Below are 21796 nucleotides of genomic sequence, written 5' to 3'. Positions count from 1 at the left end.
TCATTGGGTTTATCAGGTAACTCTACCTGAGTAAACGTCCCGTGCTCCAGGATTGTCTTCCCATAAGAAATTTTGGTAAGATGGCTAAAGCTGGATTCATTGGTTGTATTGTATAAGTTTCCTGTAGGAATTTATTGTGTGGTGCCTTTCAGCAAATATGAAAATATGACTTGAAGAAATTCAGGATTCCTGAAGAAATTTCTTCAGGAACTGAAGTCCTTCACACTCAAAGGTACCATTTTGTTTTAAGGGGCTGTGTTGGAAGAGAGAGCAGCCTGTAAGTGGAAAGTGGCAGGGAATAAGGACCCTCCCATCCTCCTTTATTCCCTGTTTTATCCGGTTAAGATAACAGATGATGAAAGCAGATTTAAAAAACAAACAAACAAACAAAAACCCACAAAAAACCCCAAAACCCCAACAAAACCCTAAACCACACCACAATCCCAGGGTGGTGCCAGGAATGGAAACTGTTAGCAGCAGCAGCATGGGCCACTGCTTCTCCTCCTTTCTGCCACCAGCAGTCAGATAACACATTCATGATGTGTTTGAAACATGTGACGTAAACAACAACAAATCCAGCTCCAGCCATCGTAGGAAATAAAATCAAAAGAATATTTTCTTTTCTAACCACTGTCCCTACTGGAATCCCTCTGAGAAAAAGGCAGGCTAAAGTCCTCCCTGAGCTGGCAACCATGGTGCCAAGGAACCAGTGATTCCTGGTATCTATTAGTAAGTGCCCTTCCATCCCCAGACCAAGGTTAGGTGATAAATTCTGCAGATTTAGAATGAGGAAGCAGAAATAAAACTGAGCAGTGGATGAAGGAGCTTCCAAATTTTGTCCTTAGGAAGATTTGAAATTAGGAATGAATGGAGACACAGGTATTGAGAACACTTTTAGCGTGGCTGTTTTTAAACATATACGATATGAGATCCAGGAACTACAGTATATGTTTCGGGGGTAGCTGGAGTCAGACTAATTCAAGTTATTTAATCTGTTCAATTTGTATGCTAATACAAATACAACACAACAGGAATACCTGTTTCATAGCCATATTGCCAGTTATCAAAAGAACTAATTTGCAAATAAAATGGAGGACATAATAGCAAAATATTATACACCAACTTGAAACAGGTTTTTAATAAAAATTTCATTAGGGAAGAAATATGTCTTTTCATACTCTTCTGAATGAATTTTTGACCCTCTCCCATAAAGGTCAGGATTTCCAATGGGGAAAAAATCGCAAAGCTGCTATGTGGTACTAATATGAATGCTCTGGAAAAAACGGCATCTCTTCTTTAGCCGTTGAGAGAACCATGACATAGCATGGATCAAAGCTTAATGTCCATTTACTGTATCTACAAATTAGATCACAAATAAAAATTTATCTTTGTACATACAATAAAGAGTATTACCTTTCAAGCATGATTAATAAAATAGGAAACTTCTTTCTTAAAGATAGAGGCAATGAACAACCTTTTTTCATCTTTCAGTAGTGCTGCATGTGATAAAAGTAGTATGTTTCATGAACCATTAGAGCGCTGTATTTTTGCCTAAGATGCAGATGTATTTCCTTTAAAAATTAATTTTAAAATCTTAATATGATCTAGAATTTTTTATAAATCATATTATTTGGTATTTGAAACTTATCACCAGACATGCAGGGAAACCTGTCTTTAGGAAGCCAACATACTGACCACATACATTTTAAATCCAACTGGATAGCTGTGATGGCTTTTATTTTAATGGCTATTTTCAAAGACATGACAAGGTAGTAAGAAGTAATTTAAGGAGCAGCAAACGCACCAAAAATTCAAAAGCTGCAGATGTTCATAAATACGTGAATAGGTTAGTGTCTACTACAAACCACAGTGACAATTTCCTTAAATTTTTGGTCCACTGCTTTTTCTCAGTGGAAATCAAGTGAACGTGGGTCTTTCCAATGTGGGTCTTTCCAACATGCAATAATCATAGAATCATTAAGGGTGGAAAAGACCTCTGAGATTGAGTCCAACCGTTAACCTAACTGCCAGGTCCACCTCTAAACCATGTCCCTAAGCGCCACATTCACACGTTTTTTGAACACTTCCACGGGCTGTGATTGCACCACTTCCCTGGGCAGTCTGTTCCAATGCCTGACCACTCTCTCCGTGATGAAATTTTTCCTAGTATCTAATCTAAATCTCCCTTGGCACAACTTGAGGCCGTTTCCTCTTGTCCTATCACTGTTACTTGGAAGAACAGACCAACCCCCACCTCGCTACAACCTCCTTCCAGGTAGTTGTAGAGAGCAATAAGGTCTCCCCTCAGCCTCCTCTTCTCCAGGCTAAACAACCCCAGCTCCCTCAGCCGCTCCTCAGAAGACTTGTGCTCTAGGCCCTTCACCAACTTCGTTGCCCTTCTCTGGACACGCTCCAGCACCTCGATGTCCTTTCTTGTAGTGAGGGGCCCAAAACTGAACACAGTACTCGAGGTGCGGCCTCACCAGTGCTGAGTACAGGGGCACTATCACCTCCCTGGTCCTGCTGGCCACACTATTCCTGATACAAGCCAGGATGCCAGCGGCCTTCTTGGCCACCTGAGCACGCTGCTGGCTCATGTTCAGGCGGCTGTCAACCAACACCCCCAGGTCCTTTTCTGCCAGGCAGCTCTCCAGCTGCTCTTCCCCAAGCCTGTAGCGTTGCATGGGGTTGTTGTGACCCAAGTGCAGGACCCAGCACTGAGCCTTGTTGAACCTCTTACAGTTGGCCCCGGCCCATCGATCCAGCCTGCCCAGGTCCCTGTGTAGGGCCTTCCTACCCTCCAGCAGATCAACACTCCCACCCAGCTTGGTGTCATCTGCAAACTTACTGAGGGTGTGCTCAATCCCCTCATCAAGATCATTGATAAAGATACTGAACAGAACCGGCCCCAGTACTGAGCCCTGGGGAACACCACTCGTGACCGGCCGCCAACTGGATTTGACTCCATTCGCCACCACTCTCTGGGCTCAGTCATTCAGCCAGTGTTTTACCCAGCAGAGAGTGCACTTATCCAAGCCATGAGCAATCAGTTTCTCCAGGAGAATGCTGTGGGAGACGATGTCAAAGGCCTTACTGAAGTGCAGATAGACAACATCCACAACCTTTCCCTCATCCACCAAGCGGGTCACCTTATGATAGAAGGAAATCAGGTTAGTCAAGCAGGACCTGCCTTTCATAAACCCATGCTGACTCGGCCTGATCCCCTGATTGTCCCGCACATGCCATGTGATGGCACTGAAGATGATGTGCTCCGTAACTTTTTCCGGCACCAAGGTCAGGCTGACAGGCCTGTAGTTGCCCGCATCTTCCTTCCGACCCTTCTTGTAGATGGGTGTCACATTTGCTAACTTCCAGTCAGCTGGGACCTCCCTGATTGACCAGGACTGCTGGTAAATGATGGAAAGTGGCTTGGCGAGCTCCTCTACCAGCTCCCTCAGTACCCTTGGGTGGATCCCATCTGGCCCCATAGACTTGTGGGCATCCAGGTGCAGGTCGCTAACTATTACCTCTTGGATTATTGGGGCTTCATTCTGCATCCTATCTCCATCTCCCAGCTCAGGGGGCTGAATGCCCTGAGGATGACCAGTCTGACTGTTAAAGACTGAGGCAAAGAAGGCATTAAGTACCTCAGCCTTCTCCTCATCCTTTGTGGTGATGTTTCCCCCCCACGTCCAATAAAGGATGGAGATTCTCCTTGGCCCTCCTTTTGTTGCTGATATATCTGTAAAAACATTTTCTGTTATCTTTAACTGCAGTGGCCAGTTCAAGTTCTAGCTGGGCTTTTGCCTTTCTAATTTTCTTCCTGCATAACCTAACAATATCCTTGTAGTCCTTTGGAGTTGCCTGCCCCTTCTTCCAAAGGTTGTAAATTCTTCTTTTTTTCCTGAGTTCTAGCCAAAGCTCCCCCGCCTGCTAGACTTACGGCACATGGGGACAGCCTGCTCCTGAGCCTTTAAGACTTCCTTCTTGAAAAATGTCCAGCCTTCCTGGACTCCTTTGCCCTTCAGGACTGCCTCCCAAGGGATTCCTCCTGCTGCATATTTTATAATCAAAGAATAAGATATTTTCATTTAATTTAAATCATGAGAAAATAGTGAACATTGGGGAGTGGGTAATAACGTCTATTTTAAGTTTAATGGGATGTTCCTCATATCAATTCACCTGATCTATCATAGAGATAGATCATATTCGTTAGTCTGTTTAAGGCAGTCTGAAGCTATCAGAATAAAATACTTCTAAGTCAACCTATATGACATAAAAGGAAGACAACAAAGAAAAGGCCAGGTAACTACTCTTCATGAAATCCTGTAGCTTGCTTTCATTTTACATAACCATTTCATTTCATAACCATTTCATTACATAACCATTTCAGTGGAAGTATAGTTATGCTTGAAGACACACTCAGCCATGTACGCATAACTGATAACATCTTTCTATCAGGCCAGAACCACTCTTCTTCACTGGTATTGACTTCACAGGTATTGTCTTTTCAACCTTTTTCAGTTGCAGGAGATTTGAAAGATCTGATGTCTTGGTGGTAGGAAATGTGGATAGGTTATTAGCAGCGTTGTTTGAAGCAATTTCAGAGAATTCTGCATTGTGTTTAGAAGGCAAATAATCCAAGATATTTTCATGCACACAGAACCTGAAGTTCTTTCTTAATGGAATTTTAGGCCATATTTCAATGGACCCCACTGGAAATGCTTGTATAAGGACATGATGGAACCCAGAGTGCAATGCCTTCTATACCATCTGCTGGGGAGCTTAAAGCAGGAAGTTTTCAGGTGTTAGACTGCATGAGATGGAATGCATAAGAAAAACAGCACTATGAAAGCTGGGGAGCTTGTATCAATCACAGAAAAAATTGTTCTTTTGGAAGATAATAATATTAAGCAAATTCTGTACCCTTTAGGTAGTAAGTCTTCCAGTGAAATTAGCTGGACCATAGACTGCAAGCTGGGGCTCTCAGAGAAGCAATCCAGAATTTAAGTCATAGAAAAAACAAACATTTTAACACTTACTTAATTAAACATTGTGACCAATATATGTATGCCTATAATCAGACATCCAGAAGTATTATGAAGACTAAATTCAGCATCACATATAAATTGAATTCACCCACTTCCTAAATTTCCATCAGTCTTAAACATACAAACAATGCTTGTGCTGTGTCTCACTGGTAATAAACTTGGCCTTACCTGGATCTCTGGAGGGGTTTGGTTTTTTCATTGTCAAAGGACTGTTCATGGACTACAATAACATTAAAAAAAAAACAGCAAAACAATGTCAACAAAGCTTAACATCGAAAGCCTGATATACAATCAACTTATAAACAATTTCTGCCTGCAATCCTGGACATTACCCGTTGTTTTTCCACTCTTGGTCTTTATCCAGACAAATTCTCTCTGAATTCAATGGATATTTGACAATTAAAACACAAAATAAAACTTTAGGATTAAGCCATTGCTCTGAGAAATCCTACTAAATTTAACTAAACCAGTTTTGTTATTCTAGATCTGGATTAAAGGCTGCTACACCATAGGGCAGCTTGGTGCTTTAGTTTAACCCTAGACTTACCGCCACATTTTTTCTAAATTAAAAATGAACACTACATTATACACTAAGACCCAAAGCAAGTTTTACTTATGGATAAATGCCACACATGGCTTTATCAAATTCTAATCTAACTGTATTGGTGGTACATGAAACGCATGTAGGCTGTATTTCTACATTTTCTTACTCTGTGGAATGGTAATACTGGACCCTAGTAAGAGCAGAGGCAGACATAATGGGACCTTCTCCTTTTTATAACAACCCAATATATGTTATTAAAAGAGTTGAGTGGTGCATCTTAACTCTCAAATGCTATTGAGAGACTTAGCGGAACTTAATGACTAATGTCAATCTACAGTAATGGAAGGCATGATCCAATATTTGCAAATAGATACAAATTCCTTAGCAGTAAGCTTAAGTGGAAACGTAAATATTATTATCAGAAAAAATATGGTAAGAAATATTTGTCTAAGTCTACAGTAAGATTTTAAAGTAAGATTTTAATTCATAGTGCTATAAATCTAGAATGTCTGTTTTGGTGTGGTCTTGTCTCAGTCCTTTGCTCCTGAGACAGAGTTCACACTATCACTCACACATGAAAGAGATGACATTTGGATTTTCCAGTACTTGGCAGAACTTGGGATTCTGAGGTCTCTTTACCTTTGAATTTGATTCATATGTTCCTGTGAGCAGGGCGGGTGAACAGAATATATAGCTCACAGTGGTGTTTATAAGCTGGAATTTTGAACTTGCCAAGGCTCTACACTAAAGACTGAGTGTAGTTGGTCACTTCAGGTGTGATAAATTTAGAATCAAGGCAGGGGAAAAAAAACATCTGCATTTGAGTGATTCGCACAAAACCTAACAGAGAAAAAATGCCCCATCACTGTCAATGGAATGACTATTCTATCAAAACTGCAGTCACATTCTGTTCTATTGAGATTAACTTTACCTGCTGAATGTTGTGAAATTTATTTCAGTGGCCTATGACCACCATATATCAGCATCCGACCCCTATCTATATAAAACAATAAGCATGAGCTTAAGGCTGTCTTAAAGGCTGTCTGAGAGATGTATATTTACCGACATATAACCTGACTAAAGCCAAACATCATTACCCCTGTGACTGATTGGAGGGCAGCCATAACTTAACAGTTTTATTTCCCTTCTACAGCTGAGCTCCTTGACCATGCTAGCTGAGCTGACACGGCATTTCAAGTCTTGTTACCAGCTCAATGGTTCTCTTATTTAAAAAAAAAAGGGGGGGTGGGGGAAGGGGGGACCAGAGAAGAAAAAGAAAAGGCACCTCTTCATTTATTCTCTCCATCTTGATCGTTGCTGATGGGCTATCAATAATTTCAACTTGGTTAAGCAGCTGGCTGAAGGTTAAATAAATTCTGCCTGGTTGTTTCCCTGATCATACCTGAATTCAGGAATTTAAATTTGAAGCAGATTTCTTTTGGGCTGCTCCTTGGGAAGATCTTATAGAGTCAAAGATAGGTCAGAAAAGAAGTTATTTTTGTGGAAAGCACAAGAACAAAGTTGAAGTCAATGGGGCAAAGCAACCACACTTTGAAATTTCTGAAAAGAAATCTAAAGAGATAGCTTCACATATGCATACACACACACATCCAGCAATTTAGATGAGGACAACAGGAACAGAGGTCATTAGTAATCCTCCAGTTGGAAGGAATTTGCCCAACTGCTTTAACCGATTGTTACAATCTAAGAACAGCTATCCACTGATTCGTGATTTTAAAAGAAAATAAAATGGGTCATGCCATTTTGCCTGCAATGTGTTCAATTATCTTGCGCACTACTATTTTGACACCCGAAGAATTATTTACAGCGTGCACAACTACCTATGTGTCTCAGCCAATGTGTGTACTAATATGCTGTTAATAATGCATTCTGTGGGCTCAGCATTCCTTTTACTTGCATCAGCTTTATTGTTTATGTAAGTATTTACTTCTGGGGAGTATTCCTGTTTTATTTCAGTACAAGAAACTCCAAGCTCATTATGAATGCTTCCACATTCAGCTGTAGTAGGGTGATTTTGGAACAAACACACTCCTTGTTACTGAGATACACGGAAAATGCACACTGAAATTTGTCTAAAATAATCAGAATAGTTAGTGACTTAAATAGCAGGTGGTGTCCTGTTAAAGGAGGAAGAGAATTATGGTTATGTTTTGAAGACTCATATAGCTGCTTTGCCTCATACAGGTTTAATTCAGATAAATATATAGTCTACTTCTACGCAACAGTTGATTTTTCATAATCAGATTACCTGCATTTTCAGTAGTTTGCTACTGAAAGGCAGTGAACTAGTTTAGAAAGACAAGTCAGATTTGGGTCACAGATCTTGAGTGCGAGAGCACACACATCTGTAGTTACCCCACACAGCAAGTACCTTGACTTGCTTCCTTCAGCTCCCACTGTTCGACATAGAGAATTCCTAATACCTACAAATAAAACATCTGAAGTTTGAGAAAAATTGAGCAATAATACAAACACGTGCAAGGGTGGGAAAAGAAGATTCAGGAAATTCCTTAGAGGTTTTTGAGACAAAGCTGAATAAAGCCCTGAGTAACCTGGTCTGATCTCACAGCTGACCCTACTTTGATTAGGAGACTGGACTACAGACCTCCAGAGAGTCATTCTGGCCCGAGTTATCTTATGACAGCATGGCTCCAAATCATTGTTCAGAGAGAAACCATAAGCCTGTTGAGTCTTCTAGTAAAAGCCCTGGACATGAGGACCCATCCACGCTCTGGAGCACTGCTGTTCAATGTTCCAAGGAAATGAACAGTCCCTTGTGGAACATACATTGGTGCCCAGACCTCCTTTTTGTTCTCTATACATTTGACGTTTTGGCTGTATTTTAACAATACTTTATTTCTTAATACAGAAGAAACTATGTGTTTCATTGTAGTATTGTGCACAGCGTAATTATGGTGCACGGTGTAATTACAAAGAACATACAATTCAGTCCTTTGCATAGTATCCTTGGGCAGGCAATTCACAGTTTCATACTTTCAAACACAATCAAAGATGAAAATACTTTCAGTCCTCTGAACTACCATTTCTAACTGTACAAACTGCAGCAGGCATGAAACTGTGTATCTTTTCCAGCCTACATATGCAGATGTTCTGTTCTTACTCACCAAAGTCCAAAATTACATTATTTCTGCAATCTGATTTTCCTTACAGCAAGAGAATAAAGAGGAGATGCAGCCTTCTCTGTAAGTTTTCTTCAGGGCTTCTAAGACCACAGTCTAGATTGTTTACCCCCTCTTTTTTCTCTGAAGGGAAGCATCCACCCCTCATACTGGAGGAGCTTGGAGTTACTTGCTCCTATAAGACGATCTTTGACCTTAAAGTGAGGGACTTGCAGACAGAACAGCATGATCCTCAAATTGCTACCAGTTAAGTTTTTTCCCCACTCATTGATATGTGCTGCATGGCATTTCTCCACAGACGCTACATCTTCCTTAAAAGCCTTGTTGACGCAGTCTCTTATTCATGCCTTTGCCCTCTCCCTGTTACAGAAACTAGAAAGGACAGAACCTGTCACTTGGCTGCAGAAAGCCATGCAAATAGCCACCAGAATTCAGATGCAGATTGCCTCCACAACAGCATTTCATAGCACAACTTCGCACCAGCTTAATGTTTTGTAGACTCCTGTTTCCCAATCTAAATCCTACATAACGAAAAACCTCAGGGACTGCCGACCGCATAGCTTGAGTGTGTTTCAGCAGTTTCAAGACAAGGACACTTCTTCAGCTCCGTGTCTTTCCCTCACATTTCTGGGAGCTTTAAGAAAGGGAAGGAGAAGGATGCCCCTCCTCAGAGACCTGTGCCAGTTAAATGAATAAAAGTCCCCAATTATTTATCTTATTCCCTCCTCTTTCACAAAAAGCATAACATGGATATCTTCATTCAGATTAATTATGGTGAGTTAGAATCATAGAATGGTTTGGGTTGGAAGGGACTTCTAAAGGTCATGTAGTCCAACCCCCCTGCAATAAGCAGGGACATCTTCAACTAGATCAGGTTGCTCAGAGCTCCGTCCAACCTGACCTTGAATGTTTCCAGGCATGGGGTATCTACCACCTCTCTGGGCAACCTGTTCCAGTGTCTCACCACCCTCATCGTAAAAAATTTCTTCCTTATATCTAGTCTGAATCTACTCTCTTTTAGTTTAAAACCATTACCCCTTGTCCTATGGGCTAATAAACTTTTTACTGTGAAAAAAAATTAATTTCCTCTACAAAAATAATTCCTAACTTCAGTCTAAAACTGCTAGTTTATTCATCAGCCAGTGTAATTAATATATCTGTCAATAGCTTAGAAAATACTGTCCTAATAAAACAGTAGGCTGTGATTAGCTATTAAATATAACTCAGTAACTTGGCAAAGGCCATGCAAGTTACCCAGCAACTCACATATTTTTACAAGTTGCAGACCCATGGCAGCAATCTCTGCACAAGAAGAATATTAACTGGAATAAATTGATCATTTTATGAAACATTTTATGGAAGCAAAAAATATACACAATTATGTTTTATTAACAAACTCTTGACCTTACAAATGTCAGTGTTCACATTCAAAATGCTACTGTCCAGCTAACCCCAGAGCTGGCCTCATTCCTTCTCCAGTCCAGTGGAATTCTGCCAGGAATGATTAAAGCAGAAGGATACTCAAAACTGTTGAAAATTTGGAATGTGAAGTGGGTATACTACTACTCTGTTGTTTGCCATTAAGGGAGGGGAAAAAAAAATAAAAGAATTGTTGTCACAGTCTTCAAAGTTTCTTAAAAACGTAGGTTTGGGTTCTCAGTTCTTTGCAGAGCATATTGGCTTTCATAGAAGCAGCAGGTATATTTAAAAAAAAAAAAAAAAAGCTCTTAAAGAATTAAAAGCCAAATATCAGAGTATCATATGTCAATTCCATACTGACTAAGCATAAATTCATTGTACATGTTGTTGTAGGGATGTTGGAATTTCTGCCAGTTTACACATTGTGTGTGTGTAAATGTATATACACAATATATAGATAAACACAGACGCAGAGATTGGCAGTATCAGCATTTCAGCATTGTCACATGTAAGCTATGTAAATAGTGCATAACTGGAAAAACTGCCACTTCCAAAAGAAACCAATACCGAGCAATGGAATGCAAAGGGGACACCTCACCACAACTGCATGGCTTATTTGGGGGTTTTGTTTTTTTTTTTTTTTTTTTCTTCAAACCCTTTTGGGAAGACTGCTATGGAACATTCATGTGTTTCCAACACAACCAACCTCTGTTTTGAACTTCCTTACACTGTATTACATGCCGAGTTGTTTTCTTTCACGAAATCTTGTTGATCTTCTGGAGGCATTCAGAGAGTTTAGATTAAATTAGAAAAATATATTCCTCTAATATGTTGCCCACTTTGAAATGAAATTCTGTAACATGATAGTTTTCAAAACTCTTGATTTATTAGAGCTTACAGATGTGACCCATAATTTTAATTTTAGCTTTTTTTGGGAAAAACATAAAGTTTAAAAGCTATTTAGTGATACAATCTCTTGATATATCTACAGACAGTTTCTCTTTTCTGACTGAAAGCTGTCTCTCTGGGTGTTGACACCAGATGAAAAGTTGTATAGGTTATTAGCAAGGGGGAAAAAAAAGTACACGAAATACTTTTCTTTCTTCCCCCGCCCAGAGGTCCTTTGCCAGGGAAGATGCTCTAATTCTCGCCTATCTCAAAATTAGCAATGCATCCTGCAAATTCTCTATATGTAAAGAAAACTGTTAACCCAAGAGGCATAAATCAGATTTACTGCAAGAAAGAAGAAACACTGCTTCTTTATCAAATTCCTTTTTTCTCTAACAGTCTCTCAGCTGTCAATCTGATAATGGCTCCTTGATTCTGCACTCACGTAACTGGGGACAATTCTTACCCCAATCTACGTTATGTTCATCTGTTAATTTGATGACAGACTTTGTCTTCTTAGGCAAGAAATTTGGGGACTAGAATTTATCCACCAGTAGGTTTCATTCCACTTAAGGGTAAATTAAGGTGGATTTGGAATGTCTTTGTTTATCCAAAAAATTTAAATATATTGAAAGAACTTGAAAGCAGATTTAATTTAAGAGAAAAGTAAGGCCATTATATAAACAGCAGCAGATCTCATCCAGAATATGTCACATAAATATCATACTATCAAACAAGAAATGTAAATTATCATACATACTCTATAATTGAAAAGTGTATTATACATTAGTGAAGTCACCCATTTATCTAATCATAATCAGTTCCAATAAAATCTCATTTAGGAAAGTTGAGTGTAGTTCAGGGTGGATGGTTATGAGGATATCAGTCATGTGAGTATGCACTGATACAGTTTTGAAAGATAGTTCTTATACATAGAAATCCAATTATTGCATACCTCATATGAAAGAAACTTACACTTATATTGGCTAAAACTGTGGCATTCAGAACTAGAAAAAAGTAAAGCGAGTATACTGAATAACTCTATTTTAAATAATGTTTTAAGGAAATTTTTACTCAAACAAGATTTTACACTTGCAAGAATTCATTACAAGAATGACATGGTGTTTAATGCTAATAAGAGATGGTTCAAAAGTGGAGGAAAAATCATGATACATCATTTGAAGGTTCTGATGATGTACAGCTTGGATCCAAACCTCCCATGCTTGGTTTGAGAAATCCAACCTTTCAGTAGGAGAAATTCGGATTGACCAAACATATACAAGTCTGTTACAAAAGGAGGTAAAGTGCAACCATTTTCTATCACTACTGCCCTTCTACTGTAGCATAGATAAAATAGCCTCCAGACATGAACAATAAGTGGTTTTGTTGAGCTTGTTGACATAAAAAGATATGAAACAGACTAATTTTACCATTCATACAGTACATCATTCCACATGAATTGCAGGAACATTTGCTATCTTGGTTTCAGCAAAAATGCCGGTGACTTAATCCAACAGTAAGGTAATATGAATAAAACGTATATCATGACTGCAGCTGAAGAAGCAGTTCATGATGAATACTTAATTTGGTACCATTAGGCTCTTCTGAAATTATCATTAATGATTTTTTCTTCTGTTCCTCCATTTATTGTGCACAGCTGCTCACCTAATCACCTGCATAAACTTATCTTAACCGATGGATTATTTATTATACGTCCATCACTTCCAACAGTGGTAACTTAAGCTATACTGATTTTCTCTCTTCTACATGTTCCAAAATGTAAACTTTCTATAAGGCTAGTCCCCATTCCGTTGTGAATGCTCATGTACATACATACTGATGGCAACATTTACATGCAGATATATTCAAATCACTTTTGAATCCATCAATAGCATGGAGAATAACAACTCAAACATCTAAATGTTCTTCATTAAAATGGGGGGCAATAAGTGAGAAAACATAAGCTTGACAAAAAGAATATCCATATACCCTCTTTAAGTTTTTTTGGTACTTACTAAGCTCCAGGTATAATCCTCCATCAAATACTGCAATTCCACCGTATTTTTTACACAGTGATATGCTTGTTTCTTCACAAAATCCAGTGGATTTTGAACAGAGGGGCTTCTTCAGAAACTCACCGGAAAAAAAAATTAGCCATTTTGACAATCCTGTTCTTGCAGCTGTAAGTAGCCCTGATTTGCTCTGCTTTGCCTGGCTAGATGTGCAACCATATATACATGTAATTTATCCAATTTCAGTAACATAGGAGTAGACTAGAACACTTGGAAAATAACCATAATGATCCACAGGAGTGATCAGGATACCTTATTCCCATTTTTATGTTCTATTGCAATATTTGAAAGTAGGTGAGAGTAATTTACAAGCATGTAGGTCACTGTTTTTAAGAGGAAATTACAAAGCACTTTTCAGCCACATGTAGATGGAAACCAACTGGCCAGACTGAACATTATACTTGCAAACATATAATGTTAGAAGTGACTCTTGGCTAGACGTAGGCCCTGTTCCCACTTCACTTGCTTCTAAGCCTTTCTGATGTCAATGTGCCAAGTTAAATATAATTCCCTTATTCTGAAAAACATATCTTACCAGCTACATGCAGAGAAGCCACCAGATCTAGACCACAAAGGACACGCAAGAAGCCTACTGACTAGAAAAGCATCTTTAGGAAGTGAGGAGACATATAAAGAGGGACCCTAACTATCCCCATGCACCAGCACAGATGCCCTGAACGTTGCTTACTTCCTGGGGAGGGCCAGCCTATTTCTCTGTTTTGTTTTCCTTTCTAGTACCTCTTAATTTAGATGAGATTTAGACAGCTCCAAAGCTCCATGTGCAACTCTGTAAGAAGCCACTGTGTGATCATTCATTTCCATTTCTTAGTAGGCTTGTATGCAACTGCATTGCCCTGGTCAAAATTATCTGCTGTTCTCACACTCTAGCCTTGGGATTCAAGCTACATTGTTTGACACTTCTGGGCAATGTCCTTCACACCAGTAAGACTGCAATCAAACCAAAGTAAAGCTAAGAAACACTGTATGCCTTTGTATATGTGACTTCAGAGATCCCTCTTCTACTTATCTCGTGGTATGCTTGCTGTTCTACTTGCTATTTTCCTTTTCAAACTACGGGAACACAGACCATGGGTGGAGGATTGACATGCTCAGCATTTAGTAATACTGCCTATAAAACCTCTGAATTAACGTGAACCACAGGGTGTTACTTTCTAAGCCACAGCATACTGTGCTGCTAGAGTTAGCTCAGTGAAGTAAGATGCACTCAAAAGACACGTACACCTAGGAAAACTAGTCTTCATCAGTTCCACTGCACAGGAGCAGCGTATTTAAACATCTCAGCCACAATCACATAATTCTAATCACAAAACACACAGTACAAAAAGGAGATCTAACTGATCTCCATAGAAGAAGATACGCTGCTGTTAGAGAAAGGCCAAATACCGTAAAGAGCTAGATGGGCTCACGGCAAGAATTGAAGATCAAATACTGCAAGCACAAAGACTTCCACTGCTGGAGAACTACGTCTAAAGAGATCAAGAGGTGACAAGGTGCAGGAGGAATGCTTCACCCAATATTCTGCACCTGGAATTTAATACCATTCTCTGACTGTCCCAACAGCTTTAAGATATTTTCTTCTTCTTCATCTCAGCCTGTAAAAATAGTATTAGTAATATACTGGTGTGAGGATCAACTCTTGTAACAATATTCTGAAAACCCACTGTTTAATATTTTGGTCCTGATTCTGGAAGATCCAGCTTGACAAAGGTTATGAAAGACCTTACTTAAAATCCGTGGATATTGTTCGCTATGAGAACTCCAATACCCTCACACTCCCTAGAGAACACTTATTTGCAATCCTAGTAGAATGTGTGAACTTTAAAGTGTTTAATTTAAGAAAAATAATTCTACAGAAGAAAAACTTTCTGTGAAGTTATGCAGAAAGCTAAAACCTGCTTACTGTTCTCCTTCCCAGTTCATACTGTCTAGCTTAAACCAGCAGTGAGCAATTTTGAAATATGCTGGGCTTTAGCCAGCAGTTTAAATGAGTATATGTGATTTAGTTCATATTTTGAGGCCTCTTTATTAAATACCTCCCAGTTCCATCTTGCCTAATATTTGATCCAGCAAGTTTAATGACCATTCCTTCATTAAACATTACAAGCTTTTTAAGACCTTGGCAGTGCTGCATTTCATTCAATAACCTAGTGCTGCTACAAAGTCAACACTGAGTGCCAAGTTAATCCCTCGTGTCCACTAATTATGTCCAGTGCTGCAGCTTCTTGGGTGAGCCTGAATCACTGGGGAAGTGCAGGATTTCCAGGCCAATGGATTCAGCACTCCAGCTATATCTCATCTCTTGACACTAGATGTCAGCGAAGGGTAATTGTTGTCTCAATTTAGAGGCCAGCCCAGGTAGCTACTAGCAACCTCTGTTAATGTTTTATAGCAAAGGTGAAGTATAGCTTAATACAAGCACCTGACATATATTACAATAAAAAAGGATATAGTTGTCTAGTGTTTTTAAAGTCAGTCGTAAAAGATGAATAATGACGCAGTTTAAAGCTAAAAGACAGCTGCCAAGCTGAATGGCCATGATGGATGTCTAAACACCCAGTGTAGAGAAAACCTGTTCCCCGGAGACCACCATCCAAAAAATTAATTACTACGATTCAGCATCTTTAAATGTGCCACTTAATATACTGCTACCATAATTAAATTTCCAGCCCTGTGACCTTGAGACCATTTCCTGAGATAATAAATGAGATCAAGGTTTAATCGATGCAGATGCAAGTAGAAACTGTCCAAGGAAGCACAAAACCATCACAATATAGTCAAGGTCAGGAAAGAAAAACCAAGTGAAGCTGCGAATCAACACTAATTGCTTTCCTATGATAAAAGATGTTTATTTTAATTTGCTTTATTTGCAAACAACAGTTCTGTTGTATACTCCCTGACAGCAGCTTTTAAACTCTAGCCACAGATGAAGTCAGTAGAGGGCATATTTGCCATTTTTGCATATTTGCCACTTTTTGTAGCAAATGAAGCCATATTCAGTAGCATGCTGAGATCTGATAACCAAGCTCATCACACATCAAACAATACAAAGACAAAAAACAACTGACTGCTTCAGGTACACTCCTTCCTCTCTAATGCAAGAAACCAAACAAAAAGGAGAGACTTTGGGTAGAGATACAGAGATGTGAAGGCTATTTTGTGTCCTTTTGAAGTCTGAGTGACACAAAGGGCATGGTCTGACTTCCGCTGTTGGTCTTTACTAAGTACTAAATCAGACACCATATATGGTATCTGATAAATATATAAATATCTAAATATATAACACCAGCATCAATATAATACCACCATAAATATATAACACCAACTAGTAGAGGACCTATTATTTTAACAGAAGTAAGAATTATTGAGGTTGTTATGCACTTAATGAGTTGAAGTGAAAGTCTCTGCAGCTAAGTCAAGTCTCCGTAATCATATGCTGTGAGAGAAATTAGAACTAGGTGATGGTAGGGAGAGCGTATGCTTAAAAAAAAAAAAAAAAAAGATTTTCTAACTTTTTGAGACCAACTTTGTGTGGAGGTAGGCTTCGTTTCGTTCCAAGAAGCTTGGAGGAAAAAAAAAACATGTTCCGACACCTAAAAACTCAGAACTTTAAAAAGCACGGAAGCCATCAGAAAGAGGGCAGAGAGATGAAACTGTGAGACAATGTAGACAATAGATGTTTAAATTATAGTACTTGGACATATGTTTAAAAAAAAAGCAGGTATTAAACAACAATCTCTAGCAATCCTGTCAATGTCAAATAGATTAAATTATGAACCACTATAAATTCCAAGGTTAAAATGCAATGGATATAACAGAAATAACATCTATAAATATCTCAAGCCAATCAAGGGGGCTGAGGTGATATACAAAACCCCAGTGGTGTCGGAAACAAAGATTGTAGGGAGCTCTGAAATCACTCCATACCAGTCAGACCAATGTACAAAAATTTGTACCAAAAAAAAAAAAAAAAGAGGACAAAGCAAAAGAGTCCACTAACCATCAGGGATTAGAGACTTCCAGTTACAAAAGAGCTGAGAAGACTTGGCGGGGTGTGTGGGGGAGAATAATGTATAGGCTGCTGCAATGTAACATTAACTTCACTGAAAGTTTCTGGAGATAACTATCATCAGGGCATATTTTCTGAGCATATGAGCCACAAGACTGTGCCATATATATAGTTAATATTCATGTTAATCCTGGGAGTGTGGATGCGCATGTGTAAAACGTGAAGACACACTGAGGATGATTAAGACAATTATTTCCTGGTCAAAGACTATCAACTACCCTTGAGAAAGGGAAAGTATGGTAAAGCAGCTATCATGTCCACAAAATGATGCAACAAAATCACCTTGAAGACTCAATCCAGCTGTAGCACTGAAAGATAGGTAGTAGTAGCCTGGAAAAACAAACAAACAAACCAAAACCCCAAAGTATTACTGTCTCAGAACAAAGTTTTCTGGGGGATGGAGATAAACAGTGGAATTTGACTTGATTTAGGCTGAGACAATACTATACTGGAAATTAAAACCAATATTCTTGAAACTTGTAGCTGATCTGCCTTCAGTCAAATACAGTTAAAGTTGGATTCAAAAAAATCTACTGAAATTAATACTTTCAAAATTTCCACGGACTTCTGGCTATATTCTTGTATTTGTAGGTAAGCTGGGAAATCCACTCTGCCTGACGTGAAGCTTTTCCTCCTGTCATTCTGTATGTACCAGTTAGACTTTTAGAGAATGAAAGTAAGGGGAAACAAAGTCTTTACTCTTATCTGACAGGCTAGTGCTGTAAATAATGCACTGTTCTAACACCATTCTCAGGAAGTCACATTGCATGACCGATGTCCTTGCATGACAAATACCACAGACTGCCACTACTGGTAGTTCCCATCTTTTGTTATTGAAAGATCCATTCAGATGCATCAAGACAACCTGAAGGCTACTTCTGATAAGAACAATGGGCAGTTTCAAAGGAGAACAGGCAACATTTCAATTACAAATTTTTATTTTACCTTTTTAGCCTAATTTGGTCTCTTTGTGATAAACAAGATGTTTTACATATGCCTCGTAGGAATAATTGATAGTTCATGCTTCTGTGTGTTATACTTGTTAAAATATTTGCATTTAAAAGCAAAGTTGGACTTCTAGCTCTAGGCTATGTATGTGTCTTTCCTAAGGAGTCTCAACTAGAAGAAGCATTTTGAATTACAATTGTCTTCCAAATCTCAAATTAAGAGAGACAGAACACTGTTAACCCTTCACTTAGATCACTTATCCATGTGAAAACAAATTGTGATTTAGGAAAGTTGAGTAGAGACCTAGCAGATAGGCTGGAGTCACTTGACTCCTCCTATATTCAATCAGTAAGATTAGACAGATGAGTAAAGATTACTTACACTGTCAAGGGCTGGAAGATCAGGCCTCAGGTAATTACAGCATTAGAACATATGTACTTTACGAGGAGATCAATTTTACAGTTAAAAGCTTTATAGCTTGATTCAGAAAAGCAAATTACTTGAAACTTTGCAGAAAATAGTAATAGATTATGAAAGAAGAGGTCCTGTGTTCAAAACACTTGCCGAACTCCTCACACCTTTCTTACCTTAAAAAAGTTGTGTTGTATAGGATACTTCCTGCGTTGGACTTACGGAACTTTACAACATACGCACTACAGAAATAGGGAACACGGATATGCAAAGCAAGTGTTTTAACCGAGGCAGCTGTAAGAATATAACATCTGAAGGCTAAGATTTTCAAAAGTGACTCATTACTTTTCCAAATCTCTCTTTGGTGATGTGCATGTGGAAACATCAAGAATACTCCTTCCTTCTCAACAGGTTGAGGAGACAGAAACAATCAGTGTTTTCCTACTTGCAGACTCTTGTAAAATACTTGGAGCTCAGCACCACAAAATTCTAGTGTAAAATTATTAGTTGCTTTTCAACACACAACTGATTGTTTTTTTCAGTTAAGCTTCTTGATAGTAATGAATGAACATGCAAAGTATCAGAATAAACGCACAGCTTAACTCATAATTGACATCGCTTTTAAAATCTGGGTGTTATAATGGATATGCTCATTGTATACAAGGTCACATCTTATTCTAACAACCTTCATTTTAAGTGTGCGTATGTGGGCACGCAGGACAGAAGATGACTCTCTCTGTGTATAGCAGAGGTTGTGAACTGTTGAGAAAGCTGTACAGCGCTGAGCAATGACTTGCCATCCGCAGCTTGGTGGCAGCCGGCTCCATTCCTCACAGCTGCATTCCACCACAGCAGCATTTGCTGAACTTGACAGAACTTTGCAGCTGCAGCATAGCTGGCTCTCTCTATTCCTTCCCACACCTATGCATTCTCGCAACAGATTTTGTGCCAAATCCTAGCTATTTTCATATCTCCTGTTTACTGTCTCTTGCTCTAGTAAAAAACAAAAAAGGGAGGAAGGCGGAGAAACTGGCTGGGCTGGGCTACTGCCTTCTTCCTAAGGGAACGACCTTCAGAGACAGAGCAGAGGTAAGCAGTTGTCACATCTGCTGCAGTTCTGGAGCAGTGGATGCCTTGGGTTGTGGACTGACAACATTCAGCTTCGCTATCAGCTGCATATGAGTTTTTACGTCAACCTCGGCAGAGCCTACAACCAGTCTCAGCATTAAAGAAAGTGCAACTAAAGCCCAGGAAAGACAGAGACTTTGTGTTCATGCAGTGATGTCATTCTGTCCTGTCATTTATTCTGCGAATGCAAAGGGATTTGCCTTACTAGCTCATACTTTTGTTTTCACCAGAACATTACTGTTATTACTGTTAGATGGCAAATGAAGCCTGTGGTATTAAAAATAACATAAAGGAAAAGTAGAGTCAAATACAGTTAGTAAATACATCACCTAGAGAAAGAAATGATAATGAAGTAACAGCTTGACAGTAGCAAGGTGTCAATTCCTTACTTCTGCAGCCACAGACAGACAGATTATTTTGAAGTGTAATCTGGGGAAAAAAAAGAGTAGATTAAATAATTTGTAATGTTATTCTTTGGTCAAGCAAAAGGATATGTATCTATCTATCTATCTATATCAGGTACTATATCCAACTGAGGGACTTGCCTGCAGCATCCCAATCAAAAAATGAAGCTTTAATTAGCTTTGAAATTGGCAAATATGGGCACCAACATGTTTTGCTGGAACGAGAGACTTTTTATTAATAGATTCCTGCTCCACATTCTACACTGAAGATGAGAGAACTAAGTGCTTACAGTGAAACAGTAGGGAGGCTTATTAAATCAATACACATCTGTTAGATAATGGGCTCTAAGTCAAGAATGTTACTCTGAAAACCTCTCAGCAAAATGTTGCTTGTTTGGCACTGTTTTCCTACAGCTATTCCCTTGTTGAAGGATCCCCTCCAGAGCTGACCATCTATTTTGCAGTGTTTGGTTCCTAACAAGCATATCCAAACATCTCTGCCAAATGGAAAGGATTCTCCAAAAGTCTCAGACAATATTCTCAAGTATGCCAGCAAGCGACAGCAAGATGCTGTGAAGTTTAAATCTCTTCATCCCATAACAGAAGATTAAGGCCTTAAGAACACCAAGTAAGCTAATGGGAGCCAAAAAATCCCCTATACTAGTTGCAAGGTACTCGTAACAATTTGTAATGACATCTTGCAATACCTGCAAAATTATACACAGATACATATTAATATATAAATAAAAAATATATTAATGTATTGAATATATATTATATTTTATGACACATGTATAAGACTGCTGGGACACGTAGCCCTTTCTTGTGTAAGATAATGCGATCTCACGGCTCACTTAGCAGAAATGGTGCTACTCTTACAAAGTCACACTAAGAAAGTCACTTCCCAAGTCTGTGTGCACTCTTATCTTTTGTCCGTCTTGCTTATTTTTGTGACAAATTGTGTGAGGCAAAAGTTGCCCCTTGCAGTATCTATGAAATGTTCAGCAATTTCATTCAGAGCCCCTGGGCACTGCTGTAATAAACATGAATAAAATAATATTTACCCAGTTAGATATGGGTAAATATTTTACCTTCATCACCTTAAACACACAGCTCAATTCTTAACTAGTGTGTCTATATTCACTCAGAATGTAACAGTAAAGAAACTTAAAATGAACATATATTTAATAGAAGTAATTATAATGAAGAGGAGCCTGTGCAAATAAAGTAAGATGCTCTGAAAAATAGCAGGGAATGCAAAGAGATCAAACTTCACTCACCCATGTTATTTCCATGATATGCATAAATTTGGCTGCTTCTGTAATATTGGAATTCACCTTTTACAGACATGCAAATGTTTTTTCTGCAGTGGAAAACATAAATGAGAAATGTACATATAAGGCTGTCATCTACTGACTTACCATGGTAATTCCTGATACAGTGGTTTCAGCAATAGCACTGAGCATGTGCAGAAAAAAATAAAGGTTGGCTGATGTTTGCACACTAAACAGTGTGAATCATAACATGATATCAATATTAATCTATCCCTTATAGAAATCTTAAGACCTTTTCATTTAATGAATAAGATGCTGCACAACAATATAATCTGTACTTTTCCAAATTAGCCACAAATCATCTGGTTTCTCTCCAATTACTTGATTTTTTTTTCTGTATCTCTAAATG

The 21796-nt window shown here is 38.7% G+C and overlaps 1 long non-coding RNA gene across 1 annotated transcript in view; it reads right to left on the bottom strand.

The window, feature by feature from the left end:
- Nucleotides 1-21796, bottom strand: part of LOC148050254 (uncharacterized) — a 300584-nt gene that overhangs the window by 17378 nt on the left and 261410 nt on the right. The window contains exon 7 of the long non-coding RNA XR_015701596.1: nt 5220-5271. This is a non-coding gene — a long non-coding RNA (uncharacterized LOC148050254). The remainder of the gene's footprint in view (nt 1-5219; nt 5272-21796) is intronic.

The sequence above is a fragment of the Nipponia nippon genome, unplaced genomic scaffold, assembly GCF_047370975.1.
Source record: "Nipponia nippon isolate SJK-2023a ecotype South Korea unplaced genomic scaffold, ASM4737097v1 scaffold_9, whole genome shotgun sequence".
NCBI classification, from domain to species: Eukaryota; Metazoa; Chordata; class Aves; order Pelecaniformes; family Threskiornithidae; genus Nipponia; species Nipponia nippon.
The sequence above is the reverse complement of the archived record's forward strand: the minus strand, read 5'-3'. Positions and strand labels throughout refer to the sequence as shown.